The following is a 10,751-nucleotide window of genomic DNA, read 5'->3' on the forward strand; positions in this document are numbered from 1 at the left end:
CCGTGCGGCCGGGTCGTGACCGTCCCGTGTGAATGGACACAATAGTGTCCATTCACAACTAATGTGTGCGGCACGGCTCCCTGGCCGTGCGGGATTTCACTGTCCGGCAGGAGCCGGAGTGTGTGAAACCGGCCTAAGGCATGCTACAATTACATCAAATCCTGTTTTTCCTGTATTGATTAGTAAGACTGCCGATGCGTATGTTCCATTTCTATTTATAACACATCAACATGTATTAGCTGTTCCTTCCTGTAATTATTATTGCAACTTGTCACCTACCTTATTGAACTTTGCTGCAGGCTTTATATCTGCACTTTTAGTTGGGCCATGTAAAGTTCACTGAGAGTTGTCTGTCTATGTTAGTGTCCGGCAAATGACCTACTACTGTGCACAACATATGTACCTTCATTAATTCCCTATCGATGCTCAGACACAAAATACAGTCTACACAATGCTCTATGTTTTTGTGACACAGATGTGGGGAAATATCACCCGCTTTAGATAATCAGTATCCAACAGCTACGCTAACATAGGTGTCTCAAGCTGCAAATCAGGTCAACTATTTATTAACAGTTATTTAAATAGAGCACACATATTCTTCAGCGCTTTACAGAGAATAGTTCAACGTTCACATAGTCTACAATCTATATTCCCTACCACATGTACACGCACACACATTCATTCCAGGGTTAATTTTGTTAACCACATGTACACACGCACATTAATTCCTGGGTTAATATACTGGTAGGAGGAAACCGGAGTACCCGGAGGAAACCCACGCAAGCACAGGGAGACTATATAAACACATTTAGGGCCATGGTGGGTATCGAACCCATGACCTCAGTGCTGTGTAACGCTAACCATTACACTGTCCGTACTAAGTAAGTATTACACCGTCTTTCTGCCAAAATATAATCTATTCATATATATTAATAAATATATATGGCCACATCAACTATACTGTATATGGTATATATTTTATACTTTCTAATGGGCACACTGGTGACCACTAGATGGACACCTACGGGAACAAGATAAGTGTTGCTCAATTTGGGTGCACCCAGGCACCGGTGCTGGCATTATAAGGACCTTATTCTGGTTGATTCATTTGCATGCACATTCGCACGCACCTGTGCGAAAGGCAATCACACGCACAGAGTCTGCGAAGAAACACCCACACCACATGCGACCGTGAGTGTTCACAATGATAATCAAATGGGAGTGGCCACAAACTACACGTACACTTGCTTGCTCACAAGCACATTGTCCTGTTCACAAGATGAGGCATTGTGCGTGCGTCCGTGCACACATCCTCTGTGGGTGAATTCATTCGCAACTCCAACCATACGTATGCAGCCAAACCATTTTCAACCATTTATTGACATGATGTTCCTCATTTTGGTGTGTCACTCAACACCATGGAATAAAATTTTAGTTTTTGTTCCTAACATTTCATACTGAGCTATGTTTTATCAGCTTTTATAAAAATGTTATATTTGGTACGTTTTTTTTCATAACTGTAATTGTGTGTGTTGATTAAGGCAATGTGTCTTGTTTGTATTTACTATTTAAAAGTGGATCAGGGGTTAATATTATTCACATACAGATTTGTCCATATATCGTTGCTGCATACTATATATGCCTCTAATAGCCTGCCGTCACTTTGTCTTTACTCTGTGTACTAAGTTCTGGCTTTTATTCTCAGAAGCAGCTTTATTATTTTTAAAGTATTCCTGGTCCCGTTCTTATTAAATGCAAATACACATGTAATCCACTGTAGCACTCGCTCCCTACTGTACAGTATCTCATAGATATGACTTCCACATGGTCTACATTGCTGTGAATGGAGATACTGTACAGTAGGGAGCGAGTGCTACAGTGGATTACATGTGTCTTTGCATTTAATAAGAAGGGAACCAGGAATACTTTTAAAAATAATAAAGCTTGCACACAGAAGTGTGTGTGTGTGGGGAAGGGGGTGGGGCGGTTAGCTGGGGGATTCGCCCATGGGAATGCTTGGCGTTTCATGGGCGTTCCCATGAAAAACGCTGGGAGTTCCTATGGAAATTCCCCAATGAGGTTGGTGCGGAGGCAGGCAACTGACATCAGCAGATGTCAGCTGCCTGCCCGCTTTCCGCACAGGGCGCCCGAAGATCTGAGACACCACAGAGGTGTCTCAGATCTGCAAGTGCTGGAGAAATCATTCGATGGTTGCTGACCATCGAAAGATTTCTTCCTCACACCCAGGGCTGCGATTGGATGATTATGCAAATCATCCATTTACAGTTGTGCGGGGGATCATGGCGTACGAGGGGGAGTGGCCATGAGTCAAGTTGCTATCAGCACAGTCTCCAGTTTTTACAGTACAGCATGGTCCAGAATGTTTCAGTCGCAGTGGGGGTAATTTACTAAGATGGGAGTTCTATTTCACATGAGATGTTGCTTTGGGCAATCAATCAGATACTATCTATCATCAGCTCCATGAGTTGCTAAATAAATAAGTAGATTCTGATTGGTTGCCCAAAGCAACATCCTACCTGAAATAGACCTCCAATCTTAGTAAATTTCACCCAGTGAATCACAAACCTTTCTGTTGCCTGAGGTAACTTTTTATCCACTACTGAGTTCTGGTTCTGTATTATTGCTAGTTCTAAATAAACAAGACTTTGCATTTTACTGTCACTGCGGGTGAACCAGAAAAAAGAATAATAATCCCTTGTTATAGTTTTAACCTTTCTCAATAATGAGCAAGAACTTTCACTTCTAGTGTTAAAATCTAATGCTACCATGGCAACTGGCATTTATTGACTAAGTTCATATAAATTCCTATGATTTCATATAAATCTTTTGGAGCAATTTTGAACATGTTTTTTTTCCAATTGAGATACAAGTAATGTGTGTGTGTGTGTGTTTACAGTATATACTAGGGTGGATCACTAAGTACCTGTGTTTGAAGACAGGTGGCGTTGCTAAGGAAAGTTGGTATTACTATCATGTACTAGCATCTTTCAAACAACGCCATACCAAATTTCAGATTCATTCAGAGGTTAGTATTTTTTTCACCACGACAACGCACCAGCTCCCTCATACAGAAATGTTGCGGCCAAATTGCATGAATTGCGCTATGAATTGAACACAACAGGTGTAGTAGGCTGCACTCATGAGACTCCACAGATGTAAAGCAAAGTGCAGGTGCAGTATAATGTTGACGTGAAGTGCATCTGAAAAATAAAGAACAGTCTTCATCTGAGTCCCCATGTTTGTGATCCTTGTCACATATATATATATATATATATATATATATATTTATTTACTAGGTGATTCATCGCACCCTATGGGCGCTCTTCACACCTTAACCTGTGAACACATTTATTGCGGGGGTGAGTGTTGGGTTCAAGGGGGCTATGGGTGGGGGAAGGTGGTTAGGGGTTCATGTGGGTGGGGTGACGGGTGCGGGGATAGTGTGGGTGGTGTAGGTGGGGTATGAAGCACTATTATGTATTGTACTCCACTGTGCTCTGCTTCCCCTCCATGCACTTATGGCCGTCACTTGCTTCTGTTCACTCAGACATGGTCACAGGCAGCATGCCGCCCATGATAGGTGCCAGCTCTAGGCCCTCTCATGGGCGGATAGCTGTAGATAGACAGAGCCGAGAAATGGCAGGGGATGCTGCTGTGGGGAGCGTGGTGGAAAGGGGGGATACAGCTAGGGGATCAAGGGGGGGGAGCTGGGGATACACCTTGTCTCGCTCATCACTGCTATTTGATAGGCTACCCAATCTGTCACTCGATGACAGTAGTGCTAGAATATATATTTGTATAAATCAGTAGTGCTAAGGTGTATATATATATATCAGTAGTGCTAGGGTACATTACAGGCAGCAGAAGAGGAGGCACAGAGCAGGGGGAGGCTGCAGTGCTCAGTATTGGGCATCACTTGGGACAATGCTCAGCCCTCTTCATAGCTGCTGCTGCTGCTGCATAGCAGGGGACAGTGCTGCTGCTGAGCTTCCTCTCTCACATGCATAGTCCATAGGCAAGCTGAGATCCGGCCAATCAGCGGTCGCCCTTTACCGCACAGCATGCCGGGAGTTGTAGTCTATAGCACCATGGTGGTGGGGAATGGCAAAACTCCCCTTTTTCGCCACGAGGGTCCTGCTTCATACACTGAAGATGTTGGGAGGTATGTGGCTGTGCCGGAGCCTCCCCATCACTGCATAATGTGTGTGGGCTGTGGGGATGTGTGCACATGATGGGGAACTTTTTCGGTAGTAACGTTTCTGGGAAACTGGACAGTTTGTCCAATATCAGAATTATATGGAGGTGAGATATATACTGCACCAGTGCTTCATCAAGGGTCACTGCATTTCTGGAGAGAATACAGTAATATTGTATCACACAGTTACAGCAGTGATTCCACCGCACGGGTGAAACTCAATAGTCAGTAAATATGATTTAATCAGTTTAGTATGGGATGTGCAGATGAAACAACTGCCTGCTGGCTAGGACTGTTAAGCTCCATGCCCACTTAAGCAGATTGCTTGCCTTTTTATTGCACGATACGCATTTTAAAAAATTGCTTCAGTAACAGTGACTATATATATCAGTATACATTGTTGATTGTGTTTACCACATGCAACTTGTTTAAAGCGCATTTTTAAATGCATGTACAATAAATGCATTCCATAACTGCCTTTATTTCAGTGCATTACAGAAAACAGACATTTACTGTATAAGCTTGACTACAGTATATTTAGAGTGTCAAATTACTCATTATTAGATAGTGATGTAAGCTGACTCACAGAGCACACAGAGGTGAGATGTGGTTAGTAGACAGAGAGCAGAACAGTGTGAGTGAGGAGTATTGGTGAGAGCTGTGAGGGGTGAGGGAGACAAGTGTGAGAGCCCTGGATAACAGTGATGAAATGTGACTGTAAATGAAGAGCAAGAGGTAAAAACATGACAGTTTGCTACTGTAAATACATAAGGGGAATATCTCTAAGCTGTGAATAACACACATTTCATTTTCTGCCTCTGGAACCAGACAGTAAATTAGCAGAAGGTGAGAGATAGTTGGGGAGATTCTGTGAGAGGTGAAAGGGTTTATTGGGAATTTGCTATTTTTAGCATGGTTACATTCTGTTATGAAAACACTTGGTTGTATATTATAACTTCAGAATAGTTTCAAAGTTACACAATTGCAAATCATGCACATTTAGTGCAAACTTCTTCATGCTACAGTATTCTTATGACATCTGTCATCACATATGCAAATGTTATTCTCCAGCAGGGGTGTGCACCAGCCACTTTTCGTGTTTTGTGTTTTGGATCTGGATTTAAAAAATTAAACAGACATAAAAACCATTAAAATCGCAGAATTTGGGGCTTATTTTGGCTCCTACACTATTATTAACCTCAATAACTTTCACCTCGTTGCCTAGGGGTCATACTCGACTCTGAACTTTCCTTTGTTTCCCACATTCAATCTGTCACCAAATCATGTTACATGCATCTAAAAAACATATACAATACGACCAGAGCCAGATTAAGGTCTAAATGGGCCTGGAGCTGAAAATTATCAAGGGCCTATTATGTGTAATAATAGGAGTTGTGGCCAGCACCTAATAATGTGGGAGGTGTGACCAGTGTTCTGTTGGTTGGTCTGCTCATGGGTGTGTCTCTATTTGTGTAAATACTTTCAACTAATTATATATGCCCGCAAAAGGCAGGGGGCTGGCATAGGAAAAATGCAATGGTTTTAGTATAGGGTGGAAAATGGCAAAAAAAAGAGGTTGGCATATGCAGGGGCCTGGCACAGAAAAGCGGGAAAATAGAATATACTTTCCTTCCAGCGGCGGCTGCAGACTTTGGACTTCAGTGCCGAGCATGTATCGCCAGCACTGAGAGCATCGGATGATATATATGCACACTCCCTCCAGCTAAAGAGTGCAATGGCATATAATATAATATATATTTAGACACAAACACATATATATATATATATATATATATATATATACATTATATATATATACATACACACGCACACACACAATAGCTTCCCCGGCACTTCAGTGTCCAAAATCTTGGTTACCCCCTTAGGGGTGAGTCCATTCTATACAGTTGCAGGAAAGTAGGCAGCACAAATAAGGCTCCAAATTTATTAAGAAAAGTGCTGGTGCAGTTTAATGCATATATATATATATATATATATAAATATATATAATAAGGATATGCAAGACGGCACTCAGTTATAAGGATATTTATATATATATATAAAATTACAAATTTACAAATACAAATAAGATCAACCTCGAGCCAGGGGGGAACTTGGGCCGTCAGAACTGGGTCGGGGTCTGTAATAGCCTATGGGGAAAATGTTCCAGCTTTGCCCGGTGGTATCTCCGGTTCCCGGGGGGGCTAGCGACGCGTGGCTGGGCTCGTTGGAAAGCCCCAGTCCTTATCTACAAAATGGGCCTATATGGAGAGTGGGCCTGGAGCTGTAGCTCCATCAGGCCCATTGTTAATCTGGCCCTGAATACGACCCTATCTCACACAAGACTACTAAATCTCTTATCCATGCACTCATTATATCCCGCATTGATTTTTGCAATAGTCTCCTAACTGGTCTTCCCAAGAACAGACTCTCATCACTGCAATCCATTTTAAATGCTGCTGCTAGGCTGATCTTCCTTGCAAGATGCTCATTGTCTGCTGATCCGCTCTGCCAGTCCCTCCATTGGTTACCTGTGTTTTACCGTATTCAATATAAAACCCTTCTGCTAGCATATAAAACTATTAACCATACTGCACCAGCATATATCTCTTTGCTTATCTCAAAATATCTCCCATCTCGACCACTCCGCTCTGCACAAGATCTTCAGCTCTTTCTGCACGGATCACCAGCTCCCATTCACTATTACAGAACTTCCATGGGGCTGCTCCCACCCTATGGAATGCCCTTCCACGCACAATAAGACTCTCCGCTAGCCTCCAAACTTTCAAGCGTTCCCTGAAAACTCACCTCTTCAGGCAAGCCTATCCTATTTAAATTCCATATGCATAACCCTCTGAGGCACTTAAGTATTATAAAGCTTCCATTTTGGACCTACAAGCAATGCTACTGTATTACTGGTGCCTGTCCTTGTGTTTCCCTACCTATGTCCCTATAGATTGTAAGCTTCAATTCCCTAAAATGGCTAGCTCACTGCTCATAGGGTTAATGTAATAGCAGGTGACTTGCAGGCATTGACAAGATCCTGTTAAGTCTGGCCAATGGGCCTGCTCAAGAGATGTTCACAAATGCATATGCAGCTGTGAATTTATATGCAGGAACCATGAGAAAATATGCTAATGTCATAGCTACAGGAAGCTAAATAGAGACGCGCAAAACCAGCATCTCTGATCCGTTGCTTGCATACAAAGAGGCAACCGTCGGCTGTGTATATGATGAAATCACCCATCTGAATAACACTATACCTGTGTATGCTGTAAACCCTATTCAAATCATACTTGCCTACCTGACTCTCACCTTCAGGGAGAAAATTCTCTGTTCCCGGACTTCCCTGGCAATGTATGATTGCCATCACCTGTGGGGAGCTAGGTAATTGATAAGAAAGGCGTTTCACCACAGGTGATGGTAATCATACATTACCAGGGCAGTCCAGGAACAGATCATTTTCTCCCTGAAGGAGAGGGTCAGGTAGGCAAGTATGATTCAAATGAATAGACCAGAAGTTTTCAAACACAGTCCTCTAGACAGCATAATGGTCTAGGGGCCTGACTGCACTGCAGGTGGGCAGATGAAACATCTGCAGAGTTAGATTTGGGTGGAGTTTGTACTTCAAACTGATATCTATATTGCAGTGTAAATATAAAGCAGCCAGTATATTTACCCTGCACAGAAACAAAATAACAACCAAATCTAGCTCAGTCTGCACATGTTACATCTGCCCCACCTGCACATGGTTTTGTCCATTAAAGAAGGAGTTTGCTTTTGCGAGTGAACCAGAATCATGCCCACAGGTGGAGCTAATTATTTCACTTGCAATTCTGTATGGAGACCTGGAAAATGTGCACTGTTGTGAGTACTTGAGGTTGAGAACCAGTAGGGCAGTGGTTCTTAACCTTGATGATCCAGATAATAAGACTTATTTTCTTACCTCTAAAGCATACCTCCCAACATGGCCTCTCCAGGAGGGACACATCGCTCTGCTCCTGGACTTCCCTCTTAATCTATGATTGCCATCACCTGTGTTGAAACTTTCTTATCAATTAACCTGTTCAACACAGATAAAGGTAATCATGCATTATGAAGAAATCCCAGGAGCAGAGAATTTTGTCCCTGCTGGACAGGGTCATGTTGGGAGGTATTCTAAAATATCTCTTCAGAGATCACCTGACGCTGCAGCAATCCCTGCCTGTCATGTCTCCCTGTCAGCTCCAGTCTCCTATAGCTTCCATGCCACTGTATGACCACTATCACATACCTCCCAACTGTCTCACTTTTTGCCGGAATGTCCTTTTTTGGGACGTTCCCGCATCCCGCCCGGTGCCGATAGTGTCATGTGGCAGTTGGGAGTCCCCCCCCCATCATCTGTGAATAGACGCTGTGAGCAGCATCTATTCCTGCAGCCAGTGGGGCTGGGGGCATGGCTAGCAGCTCACAGGACTGCTGGCCAGGCCCCCACAGTGGCAAAAATGGGGTGTGGCCTCATGGGAGTATCACGGTTATAGGCCACACCCTTGTGGTGCTAGGTCACGCCCCCAAAATTGAAGTTGCGCTCAGAGTCCCTCTGTCTGCCTCTCCAATGTTGGGAGGTATGCTATCATGAGCTGTACAAAGGATGTAGGGACGATATGAACAGTGTCCTAGGGCTAAATCTAAAGTATAAAAATACAAGAAAAAGTAAAACAACCGGCGCCTCACTTCAAAGTTGCTGCAAGGATCTCTATTAATAGCAACTACAAATGCTATAAAAACGACAGAATATGAAAAAAAGAATATAAAGATCACTGCACTGCTTATCCTCTCACAATGTGAAATACCAATGTACTGTCTCAGTCTAGTATTTCACTGTAGTTCCCAAAATGACGACACTTCTTTAATTTTGATGTGTACTTTTTCTCCATACATGCAAAAGAAAAGAGAAACAACAAAACAAGACCGTCAGGTATGATTCCTCATATATAAAATGAAGGAATGATAATTCCGGGGGGATGGACCCCAAATTCCCAAAGCTGGTTTGCTTACACGTGCTTACAGGGTATATTGTGTGTGTAATCCTATCTGGGTATCTTTTTTAAGGGGACCACCAACTCGTGCTCAGGATAATAGATTATCTTACATGTGCTTACATGCAGGACACTTTAGAAACCCATATATTGGTATCTTTAAAACTCCAAAACAATGCTCACACTGTCTTACGTGGTGAGATGTATAACCAGTCATGTAAAGGTATATTTCCTTAATTCCAATCAGATGGAGTACCATAGGAAATAAAATGAAAAACTCCTCATGGTGCAGATAAGATAAAAAACATGAGGCTTTATTTATCACAGAATAAAAAATAATAATTGGCCAAGCCTCGTACCGTGGAAACAGGGATAACAACAGGATGATAGATGGAACCCGGGTAGCTCCTGCTGTATGATTCCAACCTGGTCCTTGGTAACGGGGGTAGCCTTCTAAAAACACTCCTCCAACATGTTTCGACGCTCCAGGTGTCTTTCTCAAGGTGTGAGAGAAAGACGCCTGGAGCGTCGAAACATGTTGGAGGAGTGTTTTTAGAAGGCTACCCCCGTTACCAAGGACCAGGTTGGAATCATACAGCAGGAGCTACCCGGGTTCCAGTTATCATCCTGTTGTTATCCCTGTTTTCACGGTACGAGGCTTAGCCAATTATTATTTTTTATTCTGTGATAAATAAAGCCTCATGTTTTTTATCTTATCTGCACCATGAGGAGTTTTTCATTTTATTTCCTATGGTACTCCATCTGATTGGAATTAACCCCTTCCCGACATTTGACGTACATTTACGTCATGGCCGGGAGGTACTTCCCGACACATGGCATAAATGTACGTCATGAGTTTAAACTGTCACTGCGTCTCGAGACGCAGTGACAGAGGGACGATGTCTGCTGTCCCTGACAGCAGACATGTCCCTGCATGCCCAGGGGGGGCTGCGATGTCGCCCCCCCGTCGGCGATCGCTGTGATTGGCTGTTCAGTGTGAACAGCCATTCACAGCGTTTTCCTGTGTTACCAGCGAATCGGACGCTCGGTAACACAGGTGTCAATCACCGCCGGGCGTCAGGGGGCATGAGGGGGTCATCGGTGACGATGACACCTCACCCCACCCTCACCCCACCTGCCCCCAAGGCTGTGATTGGTCCGTGGGACCCACGGACCAATCACAGCCAAGGCGCGACATTTAAACTGACGGTGACTGCGCTGCAGACGCCATTCCGGTCTGGAATAGCGTGCAGAACGGTCACCGTGCCTGCCTGCCGTGAATACCGACCTGATCCTTGCTAATACTTACCTGATCCTTGCAAATACCTTACCTGATCACCTTATCACTGCTTGTAGCGTGCTGGACGCTTCCTGGATCTGACTTCCTGAGACTTCCTGCTGCTGCTGCAGTGTGATAGAGAGATAGAGAGATAGAGAGAGAGATAGAGAGAGATAGAGAGAGATAGAGAGATAGTGACAGAGAGAGCTATATTTTGTGTCTGCTACCCCCCCTTTTT

The sequence above is a fragment of the Crinia signifera genome, chromosome 5, assembly GCF_055691185.1.
Source record: "Crinia signifera chromosome 5, ASM5569118v1, whole genome shotgun sequence".
In the NCBI taxonomy this organism is placed as follows: Eukaryota; Metazoa; Chordata; class Amphibia; order Anura; family Myobatrachidae; genus Crinia; species Crinia signifera.